Genomic DNA, 12,113 nt, shown 5'->3' with positions numbered 1-12,113 from the left:
AGTTTGTTTAACATCACCTGCTATGAGACTACAGTGGTGTTAAACCGAGAGAGCTCCTTTCGTAAGACTCAGTTTATGTGGAAATGTGTCAAGGACAGGATCTGTCGCTTCATGAGGAGGTTATCAGTGCAAATCTGGCATCAATCAGGCAATCAGCCATAATGGGAGTCTATGGGGGCGAATGGGGCAATACTGTTGATTAGCTAAAAATAATGAGGATGCTTTCGTGAAATGATTAGTACAACGTTGAAATGCTCTTTGAGTCCTAGTTCAGTGTACAATGTCAAACCTCAAGGAGCAGCTTTTATGGCGGCTTTAACATCAACATCAACACGGATGTGAGATATTCAACATCATATATTTAACCTGGCGTGGCTGTTTTTAAAGTCCAATGACAAGTGAAGAGCAGTGTGATATTTTGAAGGACAAAAACATTTTGTTCTTTAGATTTTAAGAAAAATAAAAACTGAAACTACAAACTTTGTGATTTAACCAAAAACAATTAGGACAAAGTTCACCTCTGTTCGAAAAAATGAATTCAAATCCATTTTACTTGAGTGGACTGAACCACTTATTATTACTTTTTTATTCTTGATTGCAAACAAACTCACTGAGATTTAAGTGTCCCCATTAACCATTTTCCAAGTTACATGTCTTTCTCTGGGTAATCATCTTTGGTTAAATGATAATAGTTTCCGGAGTATTCTGCAGTAGTGAGTGCTGTCGATGCCTTCAAGTTTATCATTGAGCAACAACATTTAATAACACTGTTGCTTCATCAGAATACACAAAACTAATCCGACGATGGTGTTAAGAGATGATGCAGGTCCAGGCCTGTGGTGAAATGATGAAGTAAACGATGGGTTTTCTGGGCATCTTTTTTCGAAGTGGTTTTATGAAATAGGTATAGAAACAAAACACTTGGTGAGGTTGGTTTGAGTTCAAATCATTACACTCGCGATATCTTTTGCAGGTCTGGGGTCACCATATAAACACTCAGGAAGTCTAGTCCAAGTTGACTGTATTTCATGTCTGTTTGTTCAGATTTAGCTGAGTTAAGTTATGAACCCTCAGCTATTCAAAGTTACCAAAAGTTTTGAAATCGGTCCAGTAGATCGCCTCAGCTGGCAGCCATGATGTGGCTGCAATGTAATCCTTTGGGGCAACTACGACAGTCAAAGTTATGTCCACTAAAAGTGCTTGTTTTTGCCACTGACAGGTTGAGGTTGTTATTCAAAATGTCTGTAAACATTACAGAAGTTATTCCTACAGAGACAGACCTTTCCTGCAGTTGCTCAAGGTAAACGCTGTTGCTGTCGTCTCCCAGCAAACTTAAATCTGCGAGATTTCAGAACAAGACTTCTCCTTGAAGGAGTCTTGTGTTTTTTTGGTATCAAGACGGACCTTCATCATTTAACAAAAAGGTCTTTCTCAGTAGGGATTGTTTCTGACACTTAGCATAACAACCTCAGCCAGTGGCACAAAACAAGCTCTTTTTGTGGAAGCAACTTTGACAGTCGGAGTTGCCTGAGAGGATTATGTTGCAGCCGCTGCAGCCCTGTCGCCAGCTGAGGCAATGTACTGGACCTGTTCAGAAACTTTGGTAAGTATGAATCATTTATAGGTTCATGGTTTAAAATACCATGTTTTTATTCATGTTTTTTTGTGTGTCATATGTATTTTAGTACGTGTGCAGCGGTTTGATTTGGTCCCTATTATTATTCACACACTTCACCAGCTTCCAGATTCAATTTGTTCACCGTTTACCAGGACATCAGTCCATCCATTATGGCCCCGATCTACAAAATCAGGTTTCTAACAACGCCCTCCTTTAATTTGCTGGAAATTGAAATTGTTCCTAATGAGGCAGTGGGCGTCCCAGCGGAAAAGTAACCCCCCCATCAGTTCTAACCCCAATCTCCCCAGGACCTAATTTATAAGACACACACTCACACGAGTACTCGTGGAGTAACCTTGTTGGCTCCTAATTATAATAGCATTGTGTCTCTGTTGAACAGAGAACGTTATTAGTCCTAACAATAACACATTCCCACAGGCATGTACCTGTGTCCTTTTTCTCTGTGGAGGTTTCGTCTTGTTTTTGGCAACTTTTTTGTTGTTAATCTCTGAGAAGAGAGCAAGAGAGAGACGGGGAGCGTGAAGGAGGCTGAGCTTTACTAGAGGCTAATAAATGTCTCTGTTATCCAGCTACCATCTTTTCTAACTGCTTGTTCTTGTGGACAGTGAAATCTACAGGCTGATTTTGCGACAGGATTAAATCTGACATTTTTAGCTTTGATACTACAGATTTGTAGTAGCTGTCGTGAGCAGCCACAGCTCTGCATTCATCATGAATTATTTACTTGTTGTGAAAGGAGATATTTTTAGAGTCGTCCTTAGTTTTTTAATCTAATGTGCACATGCTGTAGTAGCCATTGTTCTCATACTTCTGTTTCACTTGTCCTTCTGTTTTATTACACTGTGAAATACACATAAAAGTCATGATGGCCACATCATGTTCCAGATGATTCATAGTTGGAGTGAATGTGATCTTTAAATGATGCCAACAGTGAACTACACAGCAAAGGAATCTCATCTTGTTCTGCTGCAAGTCTTTGCTATTGCCCCATATTTTAAGTCTAGTTCTTTGCCTCAGTAAAGGTTATAGCGTCCCCGAGGCGACTGCAATGCTGAACCTGATTTCTTAAAAGTATTGTCACAATTTATTGTGTGTAGATTATATTGTTGCCCTTTATTTTCTTGCTGAGTTGGTGTGTTGGGTCTTCCTGCTGGAGATTCCATCAAGACCACTGATATGCAAGTAATCAGCCCGGTGAGCATTTACGTAAGCTGGCTTTAGTGTTCGAGGTGGTCATCATGGCATTTAATGTTATCACATATGCATCTTTCATGACATATATTTTATTTGGGTTACACCAACAAGACCTCAAGACTCGCCAAAACCAAGGATCATGAGCTCACAGACCAAAACACTTAGGTTAAGCCTACGGAAAAATTGTTGTTTTAGATAAATGTCGGAAAAAGTCACTGTGGCCTGTCTGTTGCTTCAAGTCAAGGTTGGCATTCTCAAGATTTAGCAATCTCCCCCTAACATTAACTAAGTGCTTTAAGGATATGTTCACCAAAAAACTCAAATTCCGTCATTGTCGACTCATGTCGATGGAAAGTCAGGTGAAGTTTCGTTTCACAAAACATTTCTGGAGCTTCACAGTGAAACAGTGTTGCAGCATTCTCCTAAACAACTGGAGTAGATGGGGACTTGTTTTAAAATGTTTAAAAAACTGTGAAAATAAATATATATAAAATTGCTCCATACAGCTCATCTGGCTCAAATTCAGGTCTCCAGAAGCCCTAAGACAATATTTACACCCTCGAAACCTGATGGAGTCATGCACCTGCTTAAGATCGGGTGTGGATTAACACGTTTAGCTAACAGTAGCAGCTACAGTACAGATTTTTGCTTTAAAACAGCTTTAAATGACGTCTTCTTAAATCAATTTGAAGTACACTGAGAGACTTGAAGTACACTGGCTGTATGGAGCCATTTTATGTTTTCCTTGTTTTTTTTAAAGTTTTAAAACAAGACTACTTCAGGTGTTTCAGAGAACGCTGCAACACTGTTTTGCTGTGAAGCTCCAGAAATGTTTTGTGGACCATGAAACTTCACCTGGCTTTTCATCTGCATGAGGGTGAGTAGATAATAGCTGAATTTTCATTTTTGGGGGAACTTATCCTTTAAGTTGTTTAATTACAACCATTTTAATCATTACAGGAGCCATGAGTAGATATTGTAGTTACAACAAAATAAAGGATGTGAATTTTTTGCAGATATGGTGAGTATGAGAGTGAACAGTTTGCAGTTATCTCAAAGATAAATATTTTCTTACTATGTTGACATTTTCTGATTCATATCATTTGGATATGAGCATAATTATTAGGTGACAAGAACGGTAACAACTCAGATGAAATAAAATGATGGCTGTTCATTTAAATCAATTACAGCAGCCGGATAAGTCCAGGAAGTTACGTTATATAACTACAATGCAGGCGGACAAAGCAAACATTTTAGCTGCTTCTGTCTGTCGCTTTTTAAAAGAATTAAGTGAGAACAACCTTTTACTTTGTTTAGTTTCATCTGCGTATATTGTAAACGATACTGTAACAGTGTTCTGTTCATTCACGCTGCTTCTGCTACCTTACTTTAGTAACAAGCTGAAGTGACAGGCTAACGTGACAAGCTAACGTGTCTGGCTCACATTACTGTAAGGCAGTTGGCTCTCAAGACTTACTAAACAGTCTTACCTTGCCCGGGTTTTCGTCTATAACATGAATCCACATTACTTCTCAGATGGTCTGGTGTCTGGTTATCCTTTCCGCAGGGTTGCTAGTAGCCATTTTCTGTGAGCAAAGAGAACAACAATAGCCGAGCTTACAGATCAGCAAACTGGCACGATAGAAACAGTGGCCTACACTTTGAATTTTGAAATCAAATACGTCATTACAAATCAAATATTGAAATTTGAAATTAAGTTTGAATTTTTTATATCACAACAGTCAAATTCACAGAGAATATGTCTCATGTCACAGTATCAATATTAAATCAATACACGGCTGTATTGTGAAGTGAGATGTTGGCGATCTGTTGCAGTATTGATGTTACACACTGAACATGTAGCCTACAATATGCACAATCACACATGAATAGATGTGGGACTGTACATGTTTGAATAAATGTATGAAGTGAGAAACACTTGGCAGGATGTTTTTCATGTGCTTCATCACACACATTCCAGTCTGGTCCCACACACACATTTAAGCTGAGAAAGTTGTCCGCAGACGTCCTGATTGTACCAGACATGTGAAGTCAGTCTGAGAATATTCTGTGAAAACTCTTTGAACATCTTTGAATATCTTCTCCCGTCCCCGGGACTGTCTCGTGTTCGTGGAGCACTTACAATAGCTTCAACTTATCCCACAGAAGGGCAGAAGCAGCCATTATTTAACGGCAGACATCCCTACAGAGATATAAGGACATGAAGTATAGGGTGATAAGGCTCGGCTCACCCTTTCTACTCCTGCAAGGGAATAGCATTTCGACTTAGATGCTGATAAAGGTGACAAATTTTAATTCTTGGTGTTATTCCTGAGATACGATATGTATGCGCGTGCCATTCATTTTTTAACAGCAGATGCTCTAAAGGGCAAGGGCAAACGTGTGGCAACTAAACACACACTGCCAATACAAACAACACAATGAAATACACGAACGTGCTGCAACGATTCAGTTAGGACAAACATGCAAATGCAGAAACAAATGCAACGGAAAAAACGCTGCACATCCGAGGAGAGCAGGCGACAGCAGCAGTGGGCAGAGACAAAAGGCTGAAGTCAGACAGTTTCCCAGCAGCCTTCAGTCCGTATGGGACGTCACAGAAACACACACACATCCTGATTATGATTTAAATGTTGTCAGATCCACGTAACAGTTTCGTACACAGTCTCATGTAGTTTCAATCAGATAGGGTAGCCTATTGAAATGCTATACACGCATATATGTTCTGCCCTATTCATGGCTTTATTAATAGTCCAGACAAAGAGTCATAGGAAACAGGCTGTGAGAGAGAGAGAGAGGGGAATAACATGCAGCTGAGGGCCACAGGTTGGAATCAGACCCTGGGCTGCTGCGGGCGAGGACGCAGCCTCTGTACATGGGGCGCTCACTCCACCAACTGAGCTCCTGTGGCGCCCTGGTTCAACCTCCATTTTACGTGAAATCTCATTTAATAGGCATCATATCAGTTTGCTGCTGTAAATAAATCAACTGAGCAAACCACATGTCTCTGATTGAAAACATTAACCAAACAAATGAACAAAAGAAAGTTTATGCGTCACTAAGTACTGAAATAATGAAATCATTCCAGTGTTATCAATGTTACAATAGACTACAGCTGTGATAAGTTGTCGATAATTTATTAAATGAATGTATTCTCTGACTGGTAAACGTGACCATCAGCCACACAACAGGTACTTTGTTAACAGCATATTCATTTAACGTTCAAAATCAGACAAATGAAATCAAAATCAGTTATCAAAATTGTCTTGAACCTGGTGCCTACATTACTCACAATGCAACTTTCTCTCTGAGTGACATGAGTGGAGGCAGTTTATCAGATTACATGCAGCTTCCTCTGGAGCTACAAAAGGCTTTATACTACCTTTTCCACCTATGCAGTAGTAAACACACTTCAATGTCTAAAATTAGTGGAGTTACCCTTTAAGTTGCAGCGTGTTTGCCCTTGTCAGCCTCTGCACTAACATGACATTAAATGTTTTATTTCTTTTTTCATTTCTATTACCGCAGCACACTGAGCTCCATGATGGAGGATTTTCCTTCATGAATGTGCAGCCTCTGGTTTCCCTCTGTCTTCACCAGCGCTGAGTAATGATCCACACGCTGGTCGAGGATGGACGGAGGAGCCGTGATGCCCGCTGGCCTGTCAGAGAAATGTGACAGCGTCTAGTGTGCAGGGACAAACTGGAGAGTGTAGCCTGCAGCTCTCAATCACTCCGGGGGCTGGCGGAGACACCCACAGGGAGCTGTCTTCCCTCTCTTTCATTTATCTCTTTGTCTTTCGCCCTCTCTACCTTTGATGTCCCCTCAGTTTCTAGATCTCTGCCTCATTTTGTCACCTCTTCCCTCTTCTCCTTCATGTTCCTCTTTTCATGTCCGCCTTGTCGGCATCTGTCCGCAGATTTTTACGCGCTTGCATTCACGTGGATCCTCTCAAACAATTCCTCCTCTTGTGCTTGTTTCGTTGCTGCGCACTGTCTGCGTCAATATCCGACCTAATCCGGTGCCTGGCTGAGGTTCGGCTTGTTCAACTAGCACACATATGCACACATCCACCCACACACACACACACACACATAATTAAACAGACTGGCACACACACGCTCAAACTCACAAACACACACAGAGTTGAACACACTTGATTTTATAATGCACAATTCCATTTTTAGGGTACATAAGCCTTCAACATTGCAGCACAGTAGCCCCACACAACACTGAAGAATGAGGATTTTCTATTAGATTTGAGCTGGCTGGAGAGAGACGGACAGAGAGAGAGAGAGAGGGGGGAGCGAGGCAGAGAGTTGCCTTCATTTAAACTGTTCTGCACTGAGGCTTTTCAATTTGATTATGAGGCTCCATTTCATAGAGGCTGGATGCTGCGTGCCATTCAGAATGAAATTGAGCCGTTGGTCGGCTGGACAGGCAGCCTCCCCGCGTCTGCTCTGTGGGGGCATCAGGGGACGACAAGGGCAACGCTGGCCCGCCGTGCCCTTTCGCCGCACTGTTTAGTCGGGTTGCAGGGGAAATGCGAATAGCAACGGAGCTTGGGCAGCCGGCTAAGTGGGCGAGTGTACGCAATTGATTGAGTGCTTTGAGGTTTTGGAATGTGATGTGAGGACTCCTGCTGCAAAGTCTGTCAAGGTCTCCTTAGTTTTACGGAGGAAAAGTCAGACATTAGATTTTGGATATTGTTATATCATAATATGGCATAAGTATAGTCTTTCCCTGGTTTTAAAGGTTGCATTACAGTTAAGTGTTGTAATTTTCTTACCAGACTGTTCTTGTTATAATATTTGCCTGCACTCATGTGAATGATTTATAATGCAATGCAGTTGGTCTGTGGGTTTCCTGGGCCGGACACAGACTTATAATTGATAAATTATAAGTCTGTGTCCGAATAGGATGGCGTATTGATTCGAGCCCAGACAGCAGTCCACCTATTAGTGATCTTTGGGGGGATGGAGAGGGATGGCAGGTTCAAAGGGGGATGCATTTTGGTCATTTTGGCCAACAAGGGGGACAGTGGTGGACGAGGAGCTTTCAAAATATCAAGATTTATATTTTGGTCATATCAACCGTAACGTTTCAGTATTTTGGAAGTTGTGTCTCACTCCATAAATATGCCTGTGCTCCGTCTCATATTCGTCCCTCGTTCAACCAACACAAATCTTCCCCTGATGTGTAGAAATGTAGAAACGTCAGTGTTCGTGCAAACTAACCGATGGGACCGCTGCCCGTATTCGGGGCAGTCCTGACCTGGTTCAGTGAGTGATGATCACCAGAAACATGTAACTAAAGCTGAGGATGTAACAGCAGCCCCGCTCTCCATGTCCATGATCAATCCTGTTCATTTCCGATAGTAGAACAACCCTTCCTGGGACGTTCTCCTTTTACATCCCAGGCTCTAATGTGGTCCCATGGCTGTCACAACATGGCCATTTCACGCTGATCAATCGTCATGTAATTGGTCACCGGAGACCGAATTAGGGGTATGTTTTGTGTCTCATTTTTCAGCTTTCCTGTTTACAAAATATAGAAATGTTTAATTATATTAGAAATGACCCACTCTAACTTGATAAAGGGAGGAACCCATAGCATTTTTCTTTTTCAGATCGACTAGAGGAATTTATGATGTTGGTTCAGTTTGAAATTCCAGAGCAAAAATCAATGCGAGCCAGTGAAGGAGTGTTGTGTTTGTCGAGTGTGGAGCAGGAAGGACTCGTGTCTGATAGCAGGAGAGAACTGTCAATTATCGTACAGTTCACACGTGTCACACTTGTTCAGAGTCCAGTCTTCTCTATGAATCCACACCTTGAACCAACACCAACAATGAGTTTTGGGTTTGTTACATTCTTTGACTTGATGATGTGTCATGACCTCTGTAAATTTATATTAAAATGGGACAAGACCAAATGTGTGATAAATGCCATTCAGCTTGGCAGTGGTGAAATGTAACTAAGTACAACTCTGGCATAATTGTTCTTTAATTGAGTGTTTCCATTTTATGCTACCTTACACTTCAGCATAGGCAAATATTTTTACTGAACTACAGGTATTTAAAACTTGTAGTCACTGGTTACTTTTTACTTTTTACAGTTGTGTCGGAAGAACCAGCGAGATGTTTATGTGGTTTTATTTTTAAGTGGAGAAATTAAAGAGAAGGCAGCTCCTGATCTGTAACACAACAGTACCATCTGTTTTACTTAGTAGTGAGAGTTGACCACAATTAATGGCTGTAACTTAGCTCAGGTGGTCGACCATGTTGGCTGTTAATCGTATAGGCTTGTTGGTTCAATCCTTGAGAGGGATACTGAACCATAATTTGAATTTGATGTGTATGTGTAAATAAAAGGGAAAAAACAAGTCAGATTAATGTTATGTAATAGAATCTATTATTGGATAAACTGTTAAACATATACTCGTGTCCTGTTAATGCACAAAACAAGCTCAGCAGCGTTTTCTTCAAACACACACAACCTTCGTTTGAAATAGTTGTCATGGATTTTTTTTCTCCCATTTTATAGTCCAAGACCCGAATTTACATATCAAGCATCTCAGAACCGCTCTGAAAGTTTGACTGGAGCTAAAAATACTCAGAGCAGGACTTTAGAGTTATTTATTTCCCTCACAAAAGCAGGAAACTCTCTCTTGACGATGAATGACATCATGTTGTGACATTCAAAACCAAAGGAATCATGATGTTTTGGAGTTGCTCAGTGCATTCAAAGGAATGGCAGGCTGATGTGCTGCAGAGCTTGATACAAGAAGAAAGCAAGCTATTTATGCGCTGGGAAAGACTAAAAATATTTTCAAACACGTATTAAAATAGGCTAATAAAAATACCTTACAGTCGTTGAGTTCAATCCAGCGATGTTTTATCTCAGTACAGCATTGTCTAACATGTTCTCGAGTCACAGTCTGTACTTCAGCGATCTCTCTGGCATTGTTGTCATATTCGCGAGCTGAGAAAATCCAAGGAGCATCACGTTTGTTGTTATTCTGTGCATAAGTGAAATAATTAAAGGGTAAGTCCACCAATTTTCCACATTTTAATGTGTTTACAGGTCTTGAGGAGGTCTACTGCATGTGTTTAAAAAACAGTAGTATAAAGCCTTCTGTGGCTCCAGAGGAAGCTGCATGTGATCTGATAAACTGCCTCCAGTGATTACACTCAGTGGCTTAATTGCATTGTGGGTAATGTAGGCGCCAGGTTCTGCTTAATCGATTTTGACCATTTGTTTTTAAACTCTCCATAATGAGTCAAATAGGGTAATAGGAGTGCAATGCTAGACCTGTGGACTGCTTTTCAAAACCTGGTGACTACATTACCCACAATGCAGTTTAGGCACTCAGTGACATCACTGGAGGCAATTTGTCAGATTGCATGCAGCTTCCTCTGGAGCCACAGAAGGCTTTATACTACTTACAGTGGAAAATTGGTGGTTACCCTTTAAATATGTACGTAGGTACAGGTCAGTCCTTGTTGCAGCATCATCTTGCCAAAAAGTTTTAAATTGCCAGAATCCCCTTTTTGCAAAAAACAACTTTTAATCCACTCAGCATCTTTAAGGAACTTGCTGTGATATGATTTGTTTGCAAAATTCAGCTCCCTGCTCCGTATTTATCCTTGAGAAAAGATCAGCATCCCGATCACTATACTGCCATATCAGCATCTATTTTTACAGCATTTCCTGTCATTCAAACTTAAAGTTCACTCACTGCACAGTCTTCAAAAGTGTATAAAGGTCCTAATGGCACAGATTAAAAAGCAATTTAATACAGAAAAGGGGATTAGAAACACTATGGGCTGCACTAATCCTTAACCTTTAGTCCTGTTCTCATGGAGCCACAATATGCGCAAGACGATAGCATCACAGGACCCGAGTTAGTAAATTTCCATTAGGGCCGCCCTTCTTTATTCCCACCAGCACATTTAAAGGCATTAGGCATGCTTTGTCAAGGCTAATAAAAAGGGGCCAGCAGTGCTATCACACACCCCCGACTTGTTTCGGAAAAAGCACTGTTCCATGTGAAGTTTTCATAACCCATTATGATAATCTGCCCGAGTCTCTGAAGGGCAGGGGATAGACAGGCAGATAGATGCTGCTGGGGTGACTGCTCGACAGACTCTGCATGGAGAGAACATTTTCTGTCTGTGTAACCGGGACAGAAACTCACTCCTATCTGCCAAGAAGAGCAGAAATGATAGACGACGAGGAAGAGAACAGTCGGCGTGGCATCGGGTCAGAAAAGAAAAATAGGAACATTATGTGCAGGTGATAAAGAGGCAAAACAAGTTAAAAAAAATAGTTTAATGTATTCTCTCCTATCTCGTTCAAATTCAGAATTATATACACGCTGCAGCGCTGTGGTTTTGAACTTGCCCCTAAGTTGCCCTCACCTCAAGACACTTTATACAGTACACTTTATCCTTTCACTTTCAAACGAAATGGTTTTTTTCTTTTTTTCATCTCCTCTTAAAATAGTGGGATTCACTCACATACGCCTGATTTGAGAAGGTGCACATTTCCTCTTTTCCGTTTCCTTTTGGGCAGCCCGCTTCTAATCTCTGCAGGGGGAAGAGTGTTTCTCTGAAACAGGGTCACGGCGCGCATCAATCATTCATATCTAAATTTGTGCAGCGCAAAGATTCAATTTTCTGCACTTTGTAGGGTCTTCTGTTGGTTATATGGTTTTATTTATACATCAAAGTCCATTCATTATTTATTTGTTTTTGAGGCATCAAATGTTGATGCCATTTTCTTGGTGGAGGAGCGAGTACGGATGAAACATGCCGTCAAATAAAGGGAGTTTTCGAACTCTAAACTTGTGATTATCATGTTGGTCCACGATTCTTCACACAGCCTGAGACTGTTCTCAGTGAACAACCACGTCTCTGTCCCCGGCTCTCAGTATATGTTGCTCAAGAAAGAAGACCTTTGAAACAAAAACTGTTGATATTTTGGTTCGTACTGTTTGTTTGACCACATGTCCTGCTGAGCACTAAATCTGTCAGCTTTTATAACCAAAAATTGTTTTGCAAGATCCTTCCCTCTCTCCGGCCTCTCCACAGCCACAGCGATGTAACTCCCACATCAATGCTCTATTTAAAGTCCGAACCTGTGTGTGTCTCTTCAACCCACTGTCAGTTTTTACACCCTTTTTGTTGTGATAGTATTGTATTCACCGCTCTTCTTCCTGTTCACAGGCCACTACTGAGCAGAAGAAGCTGAGCCATGCT

The sequence above is a fragment of the Pagrus major genome, chromosome 21 (assembly GCF_040436345.1).
Source record: "Pagrus major chromosome 21, Pma_NU_1.0".
NCBI classification, from domain to species: Eukaryota; Metazoa; Chordata; class Actinopteri; order Spariformes; family Sparidae; genus Pagrus; species Pagrus major.
The sequence above is the reverse complement of the archived record's forward strand: the minus strand, read 5'-3'. Positions refer to the sequence as shown.